The sequence below is a fragment of the Haemaphysalis longicornis genome, unplaced genomic scaffold, assembly GCF_048455015.1.
Source record: "Haemaphysalis longicornis isolate Haplotype H1 unplaced genomic scaffold, Haemaphysalis longicornis Haplotype H1 scaffold_2, whole genome shotgun sequence".
Classification (NCBI taxonomy): domain Eukaryota; kingdom Metazoa; phylum Arthropoda; class Arachnida; order Ixodida; family Ixodidae; genus Haemaphysalis; species Haemaphysalis longicornis.
Window position 1 is genome coordinate 191,551,719 of NW_027526295.1, and position 18,985 is coordinate 191,570,703.

General features: G+C 47.1%; 1 protein-coding gene and 1 non-coding gene across 2 annotated transcripts in view; one reads left to right on the plus strand and one right to left on the minus strand.

Moving 5' to 3' along the window:
* Hdac4 (histone deacetylase 4) overlaps positions 1-18,985 on the plus strand; it is a 410,486-nt gene that overhangs the window by 214,208 nt on the left and 177,293 nt on the right. The gene's annotated exons all lie outside the window — the stretch shown is intronic.
* Positions 11,521-11,592, minus strand: Trnae-cuc (transfer RNA glutamic acid (anticodon CUC)). The gene has a single exon. It is a non-coding gene; the product is annotated as a tRNA-Glu (tRNA).

The following is an 18,985-nucleotide window of genomic DNA, read 5'->3' on the forward strand; positions in this document are numbered from 1 at the left end:
TTCCTATTCCCGCAATTCCGTATTCAGTGAAAGCTCGTCGATTCTAACTTCAATAATTCGAATTTATAGATAATTCGAACTGTACGATTTGGTCCCGCCAAGCTTCCATAGAAGAAGTCTGAGTATAAAAAAAAGCCCGTTAATTCGAACGCGAGTGACGTCCGCCGCGGATAATTCGAACTACGAGCCACCGCGCCGGCAGCTTGGGACCCCACGCATGGCCAGAGAAACGGACCCGCGCGCTGCCTCCACACCATCCTCCATCTCCTTCGGAAAGCAGATAAAAAGCAGAGAGAAGTGAGAACGGGTAAAGGCAATCTAAAATCCGCGTAGCGGGCGTTTCGGAAGGAGTTTCTTCGCGTACTACGTATAGATGCGGACACGAGTTCAGGGTGTGGGGCGTGCTGACAGATGACACCCTTTCTGAGGCCAGAAGCAGTGGCTGCCAGTGGCCGCGAGGAGGTGGCGGACGAAGCATCAGGGCGGTAAAGACCGGATGGAGTGCGTGTTACCCGTCTCTTCAGTTTTGGAGTAGTCGATAACGGAGTTGACGAAATCCCGCAATTTTTCGTTACATGCAGGTTTTCCTTACATGCAGGTTTCGAGTTAAGGTTCGCGTGAATTAAGCAGAAACGAAACCGGAATGCTAGACATCAGTGATGGTGAACCCGCCCTCCAAGGACTTATTTCACGTTAGAAAACTGCATGACTTGCGCCTTCTGATTTCGCACGAGCTTACAGGCAGTATACACGGCTCTCCAAAGAGGCAAGGTCACGTGCCCCCGTATTCACAAGCGTATGTTAATTATCGCTTGTGCCTTTCGAAATTTTCTGGTTCCAAATGTGCTTCGCCTTTTCTCCACCTTGACGCTCACTTCCGCACTCAAAATTGTTCAGAGGGTGCCAACTCGGATACTGTACCGGGCGGCGATGGCATTAAAGAGAAAAGGTTTCGTTTTCTGGCAGCAGAACTCATCACGGACGAACCGACACCACAGATAGCAGTGGAGACGCGCGACTATGCGCCGACAGGCACCTCAAAACTTGTGTCGAAGCGACACCGCACTCGGACGTGGGAACGCACGGTCGTCTGCGGTGCGGGCGAAAAAAGTTGAAGCGTATAGCTGCCCTTGCGACGCGGTGTCGCGCTACACTAGTGAAACCGCAAGTGGGTGCTACGTTAGCCATGAGATGGCGCTAGCCATCATCATCATCATAACGAATTTTGTTTTCAGCGATTGTAGACGTTTTTGTAGCTGCTAGTTTCTTAAAGTAGTGCTAGTTATTCGGTAAGTTAGTGCGTTTCGCTGGCCGATTTTTCAGTAAGAGTTCAAAAAACAATGACTGATCAGCCTAACGAGTTCGTTACATCAAGGTTAACCGCCGCAGCGCCTTCGTTACATAAAGGCCGTGAACACATGGCTTCAATTGGGGGGGGGGGGGATGGGGTATTGAAAAACTTCGTTAAATCCAGGAATTCGTTACATAGATCTTCGTTACATCCAGGTTTAACTGTACGCGAAAAGGAGGCCTTCTGCTACATCCGCCCATTAGAGAAAAAAAGTTCTAGCTTTCGCCTTCAAGCATAAAAGGCAGTTTTCAACCGCGGCCCCTTTCAAACATTCAATTTCTGACATGCATTCTACTGCTCTACAATCGCATTGTACGGCTTTCGGGCTTCACTTTCGTTAGTTCGAAGTTTCATTAATTTGAACTGAGGTGGCGTCCCCTTGTAGTTCGAATTAACGAGATTTTACTGTATACGAAATGTTTCAGGATGGTCCTCTTACAATAAACACGGTGTACGTTTGCTCAAGTCCATTCATATTCCCATTTTTCACTGATCGCACGCCACCTATTGGAACCTAAGGTCACTGTTGGGCTTGGAACGCCGACACGAGGTCTGGGCTGGGGCACGATCTCGCTTTGTATTTTAGGATAAAATATTGTTTTTAACGCGTGCTTTTTATTTGTTTCCGCTACCACAAATATGAAAGCGCACTTTTGCTTGCAGTTACAAGAACACTGCCTAGTACCAGTTATGTGTTGGTGTTTTGCCTGAATATGCCTACTGCTCTCTTTTTGCCCAACAGTTCTGATGAAGTTTTTATTTAGGGGTTTGAAATGCTTTGCTCGTATACAAACTTTTCTTTTCAGCATTCTTTTATCTTTTGGCCTGGTGGCAAAAGCAAGGGACAGGCAGACAGACATACGGAAAGACCAAAAGTTTTAATTTTAAGTAGCCCAGGAAAGACTACCGTCTTTAAAAGATGTGCGTTGTACTCTCTTGTTGCTACATCGTTTTCCACTCGTCACCCACACACAAAACACAAGTTAGCCTGAATGGGAGTTTTTTGGCTGGGATACGTCTTTTAAACTCCTCACGACAGGCGGCCTGCTCCCACGTGTGGTAGTATGATGGTGGAAAAACTGCCAGTTTACACCGGGGGCCACAAGCCGTCGTAAATAAGCGCATTTACCACGGTTGTACCTCTTCACAAAACGCAGTATCTGGCTGTGATTACTGCGTTTGTCCTAATGGGAGTATTAAAAACTCCCACGCCACCTCCATTTCCTTCTCCTCCTCCTTCACCCCTTCCTCCTCTACGCCTCCTTACAAAATGGCTGCCAGTTGGTGTCGTGTGTCGTGTGAGCTCCAGCGTCCCCGAACATTTATTGCCAGTGTGAACTTGCGGCCGGACGAACGGATGTGAAGTGCTTCCCAACAACCGAAGCTCGTTGCGAACATTGTGGAACCAGCCTGGACTGACGTGCGACGGACTGCAACGTCGCCTCCGAGTCACCGACCTTCGAGCCGACGGAATACGCCAGCGAGCCGACGCGAGTCCTAAATTCAGTGATCGCTGAGAGTGGCTCGTTAAAAACAACGCGGTTGTGCCTCTGCGAGGTGGTTGAAGGTAAGATTTTCACGTTTTTTATTGTACGCAACATTTTGGGAGACTTGTGCCCCTTCTAGCGTCAAATAAACTCAACGTGTTTCCCGCGCCACTGCAGGGGCGATTCTCCGCCACTCGAGGTGAGCGTTGTGCTTGAAAGACGGCACCATGCCCGGAACGTCATTGGGGAGGCCGAACGGTGTGAACACAATGCGTATTTGCGCGGGTCTCGAGCAGAACACTCACTCATTCACACTCGCAAGCAGAATGAAAACTGTCCGAACTCTGGACGGCTGTTAGGTGTTTTTGTTAGGCTGTGTCTGTGGCTTACTGGCAAGCGAGGGTGAAGTTGGCCGGTCAAACGTCGCCGGGCGGCCGCTTTTCCTGAGAAGTAGGTGTGGTGCCAGCCGCGCCTGCTACGAGGAGGGTGACTGCCGCGTGCCGCCGGCGATTAATTGCATTCACTGGAAAGGGAGAAGGTCGGGGCCCCGTGGGAGCTCTCCGTACGCTAGGCGCGTGTAACTATAACCAGCAAACGCCATTCGAGGGAGCATTCTGTAGAGTCGACAGACGACTGCTTATTTTATTTATTTTTTTTTTTTTGAAGGGGGGCACGCGCAGGTGTCACACCGACCGAAATTTTTCCTTAACTTTCGGTGAGGGGAGAGAGGGGCAGTGCGGGGGGTAAAACCTGAAGCTCGTTCCCAGAACACTACACGCAAGGAAAAGAGGGAAAGGAAGCATTTTGAGAAGTTGGTCGCCACAAAGGTCGCGCACCTTTTTGAACAGCAGAACACTTCGTTTTGACGAACTAGTGAGCGCGCAGGTGTCTCGGACAGAAGTGCAATTTTGCGTAGCTTTAAACAAACATTCAGATATTCGGAAAGTTGGACACAAGAGTGACAAGTGCAGCGTCTTTACAGTGCCGTTTCTTTTTTTTTTTTTTTCAGGTCAGATGCCCAGTATGCCTCTGTATTTGTTACCGCAGATTTAAAGCGTTTTGCTATCCCTCTAATGAATGTGCTGCTGTGGCTTCCAGGGGAATTCGCGAGGGGGTGTGGCAACGTCAGCGTTTGGGAGGCTGGTGCAAGCAAACAGCGCATCGACGACATGCTGACCTCATTGTTTGCAAATGGCTTAAATTTGTTTCGTTGAGGAGTGTTGTAGTAGATAAAGCTCTTTCCAAGATACCTTGTGTTCTCGATGTAGGTGTTTTGTTGATTCTGTGTTTTTATTGTCTTATTAACGTGTTCGCACGTATATCGTATTCATGTAATTTTTATGCAATAAATTGACTGTGCAGAAAACAAACTTTTCACGTTTCGCCATTCAACGTTTGAAGCGGAAAAAGACTAGAAATTACGTGATCCCCAACGAAAAATAAAAATGCGGCCTGTGCCCTTATTAAGAACTCCCAAATGCAGTAATAAATTCCACTGCAGCGCATATATATGAAGCGCACAAAAACACACACAAAAAAACCTCGAATGCAGGTCAACACTGCTCCCAATGCGCCCCCTGAAAACTCCCAGTTGGAGGAAACAATACACTCCCAATGGTACCCCTGGAAACTCCCATTGTAGTGGCAGTAAAATGAAACTCCCATATGCTACTGAAAAAACTGCCGAAATAATGGGAGTAATGCGAAACTCCCATTGGAAGGAGTTTTGAAAACTCCGAATTGGTACTGAGTTATGACACAAGCCATTTACTCCCATTCCGGCTTATTTGTGTTCTGTGTGCATGTAAACAAACACTTTTCCCGGTGTTTTTGCTTCACTTTACGTGCTTTCACACTCACTAAAATGGCGCAAGCCAACCCAATTACGAAAGTAATGCAGGTCGCTACTCTTGCCCTAATTGTCACGGTGGCATGGGCGACCATGTCTTAACGCCGCAGAGACACGTCTGCTCACGCAGCGCTGTGTTTCGTCGCTCGCTGTCCTCCGCTTTCATCTCCGCGCTCACTTCGCTGCCACCGTCATTCCTTTCCCACTGTTCTCCGGGTTCGCTCTCTTCCATTTACCTCTATGTCAATAGATCGTCCGCTCATATGGTTACGCCGACGGTGATGCCGAAGGCACAACGGGCGCTTACGAGCCGAGCGCGTACCTGTTAACGTCACATAACGTGTGGGAGTACTTCAAAGAAGTTCGCCGTCGCGTCGTTGTTTCTTATCCGGTGACGTGGCCCATGGCTGCGTGATGAGTCGGGGCCTCTTGAGATGACGCAGGGTCGAGTGAGCCGGATGCAATAGCGGTGCGCTGGAACGTGTGCACACCGGCCGCACGCGTTGCCGAAACGTCGGTAACGGCTGTGCTAGTGTGTTTGGCGATAGTGCTATAGCTTGGGCAGCCTTCGAAGACGTTCCTCATGACGGATGCTGGCGATTGTGTCTCAGTGCAGCCACCTAAGTGTTCCTCTTCCTCGTTGTCAACCGCCGCTGGCCGGTGCCGAAAGACGGCGGTACAACAAACGTGGTGCGCGCGTCGCAGATCGTGCCATATTTTCTCGAAGCCGCTGCTTGCTGCTGTTCATTAAATAATTTGACTCTGAAGCCTGCACCATAGCTCTGAACTGAGAGCGATACTTTTGAAACATAACGCAGCAAGAGTGTTTCTTTTTTTCCTAAATCCCAGTCTAAAATCACAACAGGAATACCGAAAAAACCTAACAAGAATTCCTGTAGAACGACAAAAAACTTTGTTGTGGCAAGAGAAGTCCTGTTGGTACGACAAAGCCATCTGTTGTTGCGACAGACATTTCTCAACGACAAACACTTCTGTAGTCACAACAGAACTGCCATTTACGCTACTCTTCAGAATGGGTAATAACATTCAAACCATGTGACTACTGATAGAACATCAGGATCACGACAAGACAGGAATTCGGCACGACTGAACATCAAAATCAGGACAGGAATACGCCACACGACAGAACACCAGAATCACGACAGGACAAGAATACGACAAGACGACAGTACGACACGCTAAAATACGACAAACATATACAGAAAATGTTCGTTTCTTTTTCGACTGGGATATGGCGTTATTTCGAAAGCTGTAAGCCAAAATGAAGGACAGCTTAGTGGTAAGTGTTAAGTATGATTAGCCTGCTTCCTGGTTTTCCAGGGTTATCCAGGGTTATCCTGTCATGGTTGACAAGCGGTTTGAGTTTCAAGAGTAGCTAGGTGGGCAGGTAGTGGACGGCAACACACAACGACAGCGCAAATTTATCGATGGACTGGCGGTCATCGCGTAATCACAATAAAAATGATGTACAGACTCCCTGCAGACTACGGTTGTAACGAATTCAATACCGTGTGATTTTTTCCGATTTTAAGCTCAGCGAAAGTGCAATGGACAAAACATATTGCTTGGCTATAGCTTGTCAAAACTTGTTGAATATTTTTATTTTGCTTGTTACAAGGAAGGATTAACTCATTAAAACATTGAGTCGCCGTCCATCCCTGCGAAAGAGGATGTCCAGCGGAGCTGTTGGAAGCCCACAGCACCTGCTGAGGGGAGTATAGAATGGTTTATTAGTTTACAATAATGGTAGCGATAACCACACTGTGTTCGCAGTGGCAGGTTGTGATGGGTTCCGCTACAGTAACATCCTGCCGGGCTCGTGTTTTGCGCTGAGCTTCTCGTGCAAGAACAACCGGGTCCTCCCTGGCTTGAGCTTACGCCGAACCTCTTCGGAATGCAGTTCATCAACACTGGGAGCACACAATCGCTGTTTCTTTTCCTTTTGCCGCTCCCCGTATTCGCGCTGCATCTCGGGAGTCCTAACTTTGCGGGGCGTACCCATAGCGGAGCGCGCACCCAGCTGGCGTTCACAAAGCGCGCCGCTGGCGTCTGCAAAAGCGTTCACAGAGCAGTTAACGCTTGGTTTGCGCTCAATTCCATTGTTTGCGATGCATTCCATAGCGGCGCGTGCCATCGCGTCGGGCCGTGTCCACCGTCGTGAAACCTGGCGAGTGGCGAATCGTGCAATGTATAAGAGTATTCTTGGTGCCTCGGCGTTTTTGCCCACGGATATGAAACCGTTTAGTGGTAGAGGTATACAGATTTGCTTTAAAAGTCTCGTGTCTTTGAAGCACGAAGCGTTCTAGCGCGAAACGTTGGAAAACGAGTGTCCCGGTGTGTTCTTTTAGTATGCGTTTTTGCCAAAAGGAAACGTTCCAGCGCGAGGCATTTTAAAATGAGTATCCCGGTGTTTTTGTACCGTGTCAACATGAGACGAATGACGACTAGGAGGCGCCGACAGCCCGAGCCCCTAAGGGGCTTCGGCTCTCAAAAATGGCGCCCAATGGCTGCAACCATAGCGCACACACCAGAGAAAATAAAACGGAAAGAAAAAAAAAAAAACGCGTGGATCTCCGTTTTTCAGTGAGGACACCGACACGAAGAATGCCGACTAGAGGCTAACAGCTTCGCCGTAAATGTTCCCACATCAGCCCCCATGGGTTCGTTCCTACGACGAATGGATGCGTCGTATAACGAGCACAAAAGAGGCTGACGTCCCTACGGAAATCTGTATGTGAAGCCTTAGTGGAGGACCATTACCAGCCCCACTTTGCAGATCCTTCCATCCTTTTTCCCGTGCGGCTTATAGCGCCATCCCTTCCAATAAATACTACTTCTGTGTTTCGGTTCACACGAAGCTGCCCATGTTCCTTGTTCCAGCTGTAAAAGTCAGTCAATATAATAAGAAACACAAAAAGCAGACAATTCTCTCGCACATGTATGCCTAGCCATTGTCTACATCCGTAAGCGTACCTATGTATTCAACACATAATGCAGCGTGACCGTCCCGTCCGTGCGTTTATATTTTCCCTGCTGTACTTTTTTTAACACTCCAAGCGCTTGCGCATGCTGGCGTGCATTTACATCGCAAACATCATATCCTGTCTATTAGGGGGCGCGGCTTCCGCGACGGCCCGCAGATTACGAGGGGCGACCTGCAGCGCGTGTCCTGCCGCCGCCTCGTTATCGCTCACGTGAAGCGGGCGTGATTCTGCACTCTCCGCGACGGCGAAGGAGAAGGACTCCGGTGTCGGGTCTTCCCCCAAGGTCTCCGAGGCGTCTGCGCTCGCCCATATCTGCGTAGCGCGGACGGCCGAAAGGAAAACGCACGACACAGCGAGGAGGTGAAGGAGGACGTGGATATGAAGTGGCGAGCTATTCGAAGGAGGAAAAAAAGTAGAACAACACAACGTGTACGCTGATGGTGGCGCGCACGGTCGCTTGTTGCGTGGTCTTTCGCGAAACGGTTGCGCGTCGCCGCTCCGCGAATAAAAATAACGCGCGCCGCCTTCTTACGTGCACTGCCTCGTCGGCTTGCCAGGAGTCGCCTCCTCCTTCACCTCTATCCGAGCGGCTTCCTCCTTGAGCCAATGGGGTGATTCCGCGCACCAACCGCCTCCATCTTCCTTTTTCACTCTTGAAGCCATGCACTGGATGTTCAAATCCCACCATGATCCTAGAATATTCGCGAACAGGTCGAAATGTGTGCACTTCAGCGTACGTGACGACGCGCTGTCGTCTTCGTGACCTTCTCCCAACAAACCGAGGATGGCCCGTCCTCACGTTAGACAAGAGCAGACTCATGATTGTTCTTCCGCTTCCCCTTATGAAGGACAGCGTATACTCGCAACAGTCATTCGGTAGTGTTATTCCCCTTTACGAACTGGAACACGGTCCCACGGACAGGATGGCCTGGATCGTCCAAAGGAAAGGCAAGCAAAGTGATAAACCTTCTCCGCTACAGCTAAGATGACGCATCATCTACTCCATTGTGACGAGCGATGTGTCTGTACTAACTCAACCATCACCGGGGTAGACGGGACGGACGCCTGCAGCTCGGCCATCTGACGGTGAAGCCCTTGCCGATATGGTCAATCTCCGCAATAAGGAACTGGATGCCGTGCCTGCCTGCATAACAGCGATCGGACTAAGACTGTCGGCAAGGAAGTCCGAAAGCATGAGGCTCTACTGCAACCACAAAGCAAGGCTTTCACCCTCCCCCGCGTTTGGGAGCGCATGGCCTCCATCATGGTTGAAAGACTCGAGCCCGCCGTACCTCGGCCTGAGATGGTACTCGGCTGCTGCAATCATGTGATCACCACCATCCACCAGCTCCTGGCAAAGGGCCATGGCTGCTCAAATACTTCCCCACTGGTTAGGTTAGCTTAGGTTAGGTTATGTTAGGTTTGATTAGGTTAGGTTTGGTTAGGCTTGCAATCACTGCAATCACGACGCGCAAGCGGCAATGTCACGTGGTGTTTTTTTAATATCGCTGGCAGCACCGGTAAGCTGAAAAAAAAAATAATACCGATAGATTGAAAGGCAGAAACTTTCTATTCGGACGTCTTGCAAACTGCTCTGCAACTTTCTCGTTTGATTCGTTTTCCTAGTTCCGTTGGAAAATTTGCTAATTATCTAATTAAGCAAAATACAAAATATAGCCCGACACACTACGTACAAAAGTGATAAACACACATGTGGTCACATTGTCTTGGAGTGCATCGGCATATTTTCAAACTTAGTATATATATATATATATATATATATATATATATATATATATATATATATATATATATAAATGTGAGCACCAGCAGAATCTACAGTCCTGGGACAATCGCTGTGCTCCGATAGGACGCACTATCGTCATCGCTTCATCTTAATCATCTCGGCTTCTCGTATCATCATCACCGCTTCCTGACGGGGTATTCCTGGGTCCTCGGCTCTCGGAATAAGTCGGCATGTGAAGAGGAGCAATATGACATGGCTGAGCAAGAGTTGTCATAGACACCAGCTCCTATCTGATCATGTCACGCAGCCCAGGTGCGCGACCGTGGTTGTTCTGAGCTCAGGGTGTGTCACGCTGATGCAACTCTTCACTGATGACGTCGCGAATCAGAGTACGAAGCTCGGCATAGCCAGAGGGGCAGGCAGGTAAGGTGTCGTGTTGAGTGCGGATGAACTGGAGATGGTCGAGCCGCTGACAGATCGTTCGCACATCGGCAATGGTAGTGGGATTCTGAATCGCCATAGCATTAAAGGCAAAATGAGCGATTCCTTTCAGTATGTGGCGTACCTTCTCCGTTTCAGGCATGTCCTTGTCGTACCGGCGGCATAGCGCGAGGACATCTTCAATGTATGAAGCGTAGGTCTCCTCCGGGCGTTGCACACGGGCATCAAGTTTCATTTTGGCTGCATCCGAGCGAGCAGAGGACGTTCCGAAGATCTTACGTAATTCCTCCTTGAAGCTCGCCCAATTAGAGAAACCGTCCTGGTTAAGGAACCACGTCTTCGCCACTTCATTCAGGGACCAGCAAACATTCTTCAGTTTGAATGCGTCGTCCCACCGGTCGAACGCGCTCACTTGCTCAAACTGGTCAAGCCATTCTTAACGTCTTCGCTCCGAAGGCCAGCGAAAAAGGGCGGTTCGCGTTGGGGAGTGGTGACAGTAATGGTGGGCTGGACGGGAACTGCAGCGTTGCTGCCATCATTGCTGCTCTCGCGCTGCATGGGGCTAGTTGGTAAGCGCCGACCTGACCGAAGCTCCAGCTGTGCGGTCGGGAGAGGTAGACGGCAGGATCGAAGGCACCCTCCACCACTTGAGAAAGTCGAGGACTCGTGAAGAAGAACGGTTTATTCCGAGAGCCGAGGACCCAGGAAGACCCCTTCAGGAAACGGTGATGATGATGATGCGAGAAGCCTAGACGATGAAGATGAAGCGATGACGATAGTGCGTCCTATCGGAGCACGGCGATTGTCCCAGGAATTTGGAGAGAAAGAAAGTGGAGAAAAAATGCCCGCCGGGTGGGATCCGAACCCACGACCTCCAGAATACCGGTCTGGTTCGGTGACCACTACGCTACTCGCGGGGCTATTTTCCCCTCCATTTCCCCTATTTATGTTAAGGTATTTTTGTTTCCTGCGATTGGGGGTGGTAGCCAGCGCCACTCGGACTACTCGGGGTAAAGGGGACCTTCTTTTTAACTCCCGGGCCGTGACTCGAGTGTTTACGACATGTCGAGAGTGGTCGCCCAGCGTTGAACCCTCTTAAGCTCCCTATGGCACCAAGACTGCCAGAACAGAGGCCCTCGCTATGCATGTAGCGAATCAGAATAGGAAATGAGGGGCTCGTTGAAATAAAACAGAAATAAGGGTTGGCAGTCGAGAAAACCTCAGAAAGCAATGGGGAGGATGTGGTAGGTCATTTAAATAGATAAAGAATTTGGCAAAAAAAGAAAGAAAGTGGAGAAAAAAATGCCCGCTGGAGAAAAAATGCCCGCCCGGTGGAAACCGAACCCATGACCTCCAAATTTTTTATTCTGAGGGACGAGTTGGACTAGGGACCTTGTTCTCCCCATTCGGATTTCATTGCAGTTATGTCTTTTTCAACATTTGTCGAAGGGCAAGTAAAGAAAGCTCACTAGTCCCGCAAGTGGAATCGTTCACTGAGCAGTTGCAAAAAAGCGAAAGAGGAAAAAAAAAAAAAACACCCACGAGGACGAACACCCTCAATGGGACTTATCAAAAGTATTTTCAGCCTCTAATGAGCAACTACCTTATTGTAACCCTCAGAATAAAATTTAAAAAACACGTTCCGACACCGGGAATCGAACCCGGGCCTCCTGGGTGAGAGCCAGGTATCCTAACCACTAGACCATGCCGGAGAACGTATTCCGGCCAATGGAGAACCGGAGTGGTTGCCGTTCCTTCGCGCCTCGTGGAAGCCGTTCCTGCGTGCTTGTAGGTTAGGAGATAGAACGCATGAAATCAGGAAGAAAAGGTTGTCTGGCGATTACGGTACTCCTTAATGCGATATTGGGGCCCAGCAGCAGTGCGCTGAGGCAGCACTCACTCGTGGGTTCCCTCGACGGCAGCGATGATTAGCGTATGTGTCGGCGGCGCGGCGTCTCAAGAAGGGACCGCGACCCGCGTCTTAGGCAGGGAACGCACACCATCTCCACGCGCATGCCCTCCTCACGTTTTCGCCAGCGTCGCGCGAGGCCCCCACCGCACGCTTTCCGAGAGCGCTCGCTCCGCCAAGGCGAACCGCCCTCACCTCACAATTTCGCGACACTGTTCTTTTTAAAGACGATAGTCTTTCTTGGGCTACTTAAACCCAGAAATTTTGGTATGTCTGTATGTCTGTATGTCTGTCTGTCTGTCTGTCTGTCCGTCTGTCTGTCTGTGACTCGATTCAGCCACCCGGCCAAAGCAAAACAATGCCTGCGCAATAGTCTTATATAGTCATAGCTAAATCTACCCGTCTATGTCCGGTGTAATGTTCATACTTGTCAACATTGTTGAACAAGAACAAGACATTACGCAAATATGAGACAACAAATCAATACAGAAGTGATATTTGCAGTGTTCCTTTATAAAAAAATCAAACATGCTTGACTTTTGCAAAATTAAATACTTCATCAACTGCAGAATTTGTTTTCTTTCACTATTCGGTCTTCGCGACACTCTCCTCCTTTGCTTTCTTTCATTATTCGGTCTTGCTATCGTTCACTCGGTTACGACGACGACGACGCGGCTCAGCCCAGAGACGACCACCAAAGGGCTGCGCCCTAAAAAAACTTGAACCAGGCTGACAGCAGTGCATGGCTCGCATCTATAAATCGGTATCGTGCATCTTCACATCCACTGAACTGTCGCTTTGAAGCCTCATAAGTGTGCAAGTAATTCGGCCCCAAGTACCCAATAACACAGAGTTATCACAATACCTGATAATTCTATGTAAAGAAAGCTTCCTTATAATGTATGATGCTAATGTATGCCCACACTCATTTGAGTAGTACGCCTGCGCTTCCAAGTAAACTGCAACAAGGCCCTCATTCATTGTCGACACTGGATATTGCTTCAGCAGATTTTATCTGGTGCTGTTGAGGCATTGAGTGACGTAAATTAGCATATAAGAGGAGGAGCAGGATGCACATATGGGCGCTGACAAGAGTGGTGTGTCTAGTATCCACTTCATCACTTCAATTTTTCACTTCATGCCTCCATGAATCTGTGTAATCATAGTAACTTTTAAGCTAGTTTGCGAGCTGAGCAAAATAATAAAAAAACGTTCACAGTGCCTTTCTGCCATCACACTCGTTGAAGGGCAGCTCCCGTAGACAATAGCAGCAGATCTACATCCGGTACAGCTGAAACCGGTTACAGTGAACAGTACTACAGTCAAAAGCTCGACAAAAGTTCCTCCGGTCAGGCATTATTTCAAAAAACAGTAAAACGAGTAAATCAGTAAAGAAGGACACGAAATCGAGATTTAAACGTAAAGCTTGTGATGTAATGATTGTGAGAAACCGCAATACCATGAACAAGAAGGAAGGGAGATGGCCCCTAATCTATACAAGATCATTACATTACAAGCTTCGTGTTAAAATCTTTATTGATTGTTCTTTTTCACCTCATTGTAAACAAATTGTCGAGTACAGCGGATCGGATTGAAGTAGCCGAGTTGTCGAAACTGAGTAACAGAAATAATACAAAAGACGTTCGTACACATAACATGGCAGCGATCGAGGAAACGCTGCTAATGAGGGCAACCTTGAAACCAACTAAGAGGAAGCTAGCCATCGCCAAAGACAGGATGTACGCACTCCGAGATGAGCAGGGAAACATTACGCACAACTTGGACGAGATAATGAAGGTAGCAAAACGATTCTACACCAGGCTGTATGCCAGCGACGTTAGGCCAGTGGAAACTACTGAGAGTACAAGCTCAACTTGCGATGTCCCTCTAGCCACTAAAGAGGAAGTTGTAAAGGTTCTCAAAGGCATGGAAATGGGAAAAGCTGCAGGTGACAACGGCATAACCGTAGATCCTTTAAAGGAGGGAGGAGATATTGTACTGCAGAAGCTTGCTGCACTATTTTCGGAATGCTTGAAGGCTCAAAAAGTTCCCATAGCCTGTAAAACCGTCAACATTATTCTGATTAATAAGAAGGGCGATCCCAAGGACCTCAAGAATCACAGACACATCAGCCTGATCTCAGTTGTTTACAATCTGCTAACCAAAGTTATAGTTAGCCGCATAGGTGACAGCCTGGACTCCCATCACCTCAGAGAGCAGGCTGGGTTTAGGAAAGTGTGCTCAACCATGGATCACGTCCGTGTCGTCAACGTAGTGATAGCAAAAGCCGCAGACTTAACCCCTTCACATGGCATTTATAGATTACGAGAAACCGTTTGATTCCGTACTCACCTCGGCCGTTTTAGGAGAACTAAAAGACCAGGGTATTGAGAAAACCTACATAAGACTTCTAGAAGACCTATATAAGGGATGCACGGGCAGGATAACCTTCCACAAACAAAGCGATAAATTTCCGATCCGTAAGGGAGTAAGACAGGGAGATACCATCTCTTCAAAACTATTCACAACATGTCTGGAGGGGGTATTTAGAAAGCTAGACTGGAAAAACATATAGGATTACGGATAAACGGGAAGTACTTGAGCCATTTACGTTTGCGGACGACATAGTCTTGCTGAGTGAGAATGCAGAACACATGCAAACAATCCTTGAGGAACTACAATCAGAAAGCACGGCCGTAGGGCTAAAAATAAATATGAAAAAATCCAAAGTAATGAGGAATAACCATGCCAAAAACGTCCTCTTCAGCTTAGGAAACGAAACGCAAGAATAAGTAAAAGAATATAACTATTTTGGACAGATGGTTAGTGCTGACCCCAGCCACGAGAGAGAACTCCGGCGCAGAATAGTTATGGGCTGGGGAGCACTAGGCAAGCACTACCAAATAACTGAAAGTAAGCTACCTCTGTCAGTCCAAAGAAAAATCTACAACCAGTGCATACTGGCGTTTATGACAAATGGAGCTGAAACTTGGCGCCTCACTAAACAACTAGAAGGCAAACTTACGTCGTCTCAACGGGTCATGAAACGATTAATGTTAGGAGCAACACTCAGGAACAGGAAACGAGATACCTGGATCAGAGAACAAACTAGAGTTTACAATATCATAGTTCAAATAAAGAAACCAAATGGACTGGGGCTGGCCATGTAGTGAGACGAACCGACAACCGGTGGACAATGAGAGTAACAGAGTGGTGGATACCAGGAGCTGGGTCTGGAAGAGGGGGAAGGCCATTAATCTGATGGAGGGATGATGATTATGATTATGATTATGATTGTTATGATGATAATGATGGTGAATAAGCTTTATTTGAGTCGAGGTGCTGATGTTAGGGCACCCGCCCGGTGGCGTATTTCCAAACGCTTCGCTGCACAGCGCACCCACGTGGCATGTCTGTTCTCGCGATGTAAAACGGTAATTCAACGTGATCATTGGCTGCGCCCAAGCCTAAAGCGACCTAAAACATACCAAATCACCATTATTAACAAAAACAAAGCGCAGATTTGAGATCTAAAAAAAATTATATTTAAGAAAATATACGCAATTGAAAAAAAAAATAACCCACGAGATAGACCTGCTGGGGCTCGAACCCAAGGCGTCAGCGCCAGCACTCAGTGCTCTACGTCAAGGCTACAGAGCCAGAACGGTGGGTTTGTTTTAGCAGGAGCCTAAAAGAATAGCGCGCGCAGTGACATCACACGTCACGTGCGTGCTCTGTGCAGCGAAGCGTTTGGAAACACGCCGCCCGGTGGGAGGCTTTCTTAGTCCGGGATGCCTTGGGCCGTGCTGGACATCCGTGCCGTCTCCCCCAATCGTCGCTGGTGTGGAAGGTCGGAGCTGGTCAGCAGCTCCACCCACTGCTCATAGGTAGGGTTGGGGTTTAGGGTGAGGGTAGGGGATTGCTGGCACTCCCGTACCATGTGGTACAGGGTGCCTGGTTGGGGGCAGGATTTGCATGTGGCAGGGTATAGGGTTGGATACGTGGCATGTATGAGGGTTTTATGTGGGCAGGGGTTATTCTCTAGTCGCCGGAAGGTAGTAGCTTCATCAAAAGAAAGGTGCGGGCAGGGGAATGGGTATTTGCAATGCTCGTTCCTATAGTGGGCGAGTATATCGGCGTATGTTTGCAGTAAGGTGGGCTTAGCTGTTGCTTCAAAGGGGGGTTCGTGGCCCTCGTGGGGAACGGCCCAGTGTGAATGACCGTGAGCAGCGGCGTGTGCCGCCTCGTTACCCTCTAGGGATACGAGGGAAATAAAAAGATTCGGGGGTAAACTGTGGACTCGAGTAGCGCAGGACATGAGCGGTTGGAGGTCAAATTCTTCGTCCTGCAGTGGACCTGTGTAGAATTATTATTATTATTATTATTATTATTATTATTATTATTATTATTATTATTATTATTATTATTGGCTTTATTGCTTGCAAAGCTCACTCTGTTAGATGTACACGCTTCTTTGGTGGGTCTTATACGTTGTTATCTCAAGGAGCGATATTGCTATGTAAGTGTTAACGGTCAAACATCATTTAGGTACAAAGCAACCAGTGGTGTACCCCAAGGCTCCGTCCTGGGTCCCCTTCTTTTTTCCATTTTCATTAACGATGTTGCTTCTGCCATTCAAAATTCTTCTTTTTTGTTGTACGCTGATGATATAAAAATCTTTAGAGAAGTGCGTAGTGTTCAGGACTGTAATTCTCTTCAGGTTGATATTGTGTCATTCCATCGTTGGTGCACCAAAAACGACCTTATTTTGAACCCTTCAAAAACTAAAGTTGTCTCCTATAGTAGAAAAACTCAACAACTGCAATACCCTTATGAAATTGCAGGCACCACACTGCCGAGGGTGACCGAAATTCGGGACTTGGGAGTACTGTTTGATTCTTCTCTGACTTTCTCTTCCCACATTGCACAAATTACCCGTCGGTCTCTTCGTTGTCTGGGTGCTGTTTGCAGGTATTCTAGAGAGTTTAAAGGTCCGCTTCCTTTCTTAAAGTTGTATTCGGCTCTCTGCTTACCTCTTCTTGAATACGGGTCTGTTGTCTGGAATGGAACTTGCAAGTCCAATAGTGACCGTATCGAAAGGGTTCAAAATAAGTTCCTTTCTATCTTTAAGCACCGCTTCCGTCATGTGCAAGATGACGCAAACGGCATCATGTCTCTTCTGAAAAGCATTCCTTCCCTTCGGTGTCGACGAATGCGAGCTGATATTATCTTTCTCTATAAACTTCTTCATGGTAATATTTTGTGTGACGATTTGGTTACACTTATCAATGTCAATTTGCCAAATAAACTTTTCAGAAAATTTCCAGCTTTCAGACCAGTTGCTTTAAATAGCCGACGCTCGTCCATCTGCCGAATACAATGTGCATATAATGAATATTCCGTTCGGCTTGATATATTCCAGAGCTCCTTTACTTTGTTCTCTAATGAGTTGAAAACTGTTGTAGCTTAAGTCCTTTATGTCATTCCAAATCTATGTACCCTATGTATTATGTGCAAACTGTTCTTGCTTGCTTTTCACTTTTTCTTGTTTTGTGTTGCTTGAATATTTGTACGTTTTTAGTGTCAGTGTTGGTAATGCTGAAGCTTTTCCCCCTTTTTTTTTGGAACTTCCTAATATGTTGTTAGAAAACCTTGGCTATATACGTATACTCTATGTCATGTTGATTCAATATTTGCTTGTATAGTTCCTATTTTTCACATCTACTGAACGTTTTGCTGGCCGAGTGGCATGGCTTGCAACACTAAGCCTGCCTTTTCTTTTTTGACTGTCTGTTCTTTTTTTTTTTTCCTTTTTTGCTTTCTAAGATTTCTGTAACTATTTTTACTTTATTGTTTATGTCATACATATAGTTTGTGTATGTTGTCTTGTCTTAGTTGTAGTGTTTTTTTTTTGTATGGTGTACCAGTACCAAGACCCTAGGGTTGTTCCTGGGCACCGAAAATAAAGGTTGATTGATTGATTGATTGATTGATTATTATTATTATTATTATTATTATTATTATTATTATTATTATTATTATTATTATTATTATTTGGAAAATTTCTCGTGTATTCCCTGTTTTCAAGTCAGGCCCAAAAACTGACCCCATGAACTATAGGCCAGTGTCACTCCTTTGTTCTGCCTCTAAAATATTCGAGTTATCTCTTCATGCGGTCTTGTCTTTCTCACTTAAACACGTCCTCATTCCTAATCAACATGGCTTCATGCGTGGTCGCTCAACTTCCACAAACCTCGCATGCTTCATGGAGCAGGCTGTCCCAGCAGTCGTTGGTAGAAGCCAGCTTGATGCAGTCTACTGTGACATGAGCAAGGCCTTTGATGTAGTCAACCACTCGTTATTGCTTGCCAAGCTCATTCTGTTAGATGTTCACGCTTCTTTAGTGGGTCTTATACGTTGCTATCTCCAGGAGCGATATTGCTATGTAAGTGTTAACGGTCAAACATCATTTAGATACAAAGCAACAAGTGGTGTACCCCAGGGCTCCGTTCTGGGCCCCCTTCTTTTTTCCATTTTCATTAACGATGTTGCTTCTGCCATTCAAAATTCATCTTTTTTGTTGTATGCTGATGATATGAAAATCTTCAGAGAAGTGCGTAATGTTCAGGACTGTAATTCTCTTCAGGCTGATATCGTGTCATTCCATCGTTGGTGCACCAAAAACGACTTAATTTTGAACCCCTCAAAAACTAAAGTTGTTTCCTATAGTAGGAAAACTCAACAGCTGCAATACTCCTATAAAATAGCAAGCACTGCACTGCCGAGGGTGACCGAAATTCGGGACTTGGGAGTACTATTTGATTCTTCTCTGACTTTCTCTTCTCACGTTACACAAATTACCGGACGCTCTCTTCGATGTCTGGGTGCTGTTTCCAGGTATTCTAGAGAGTTTAAAAGTCCTCTTCCTTTCTTAAAGTTGTATTCAGCTCTCTGCTTACCTCTTCTCGAATACGGTTCTGTTGTTTGGAATGGAACTTGCAAGTCCAATAGTGACCGCATCGAAAGGGTTCAAAATAAGTTCCTTTCTATCTTTAGGCACCGTTTCCGTCATGTACAAGAAGACGCAAATGGCAGCATGTCTTGTCTCAAAAGTATTCCTTCCCTTTGGTGTCGACGAATGAGAGCTGACATTATCTTTCTTTATAAACTTCTTCATGGTGATATTTTGTGTGATG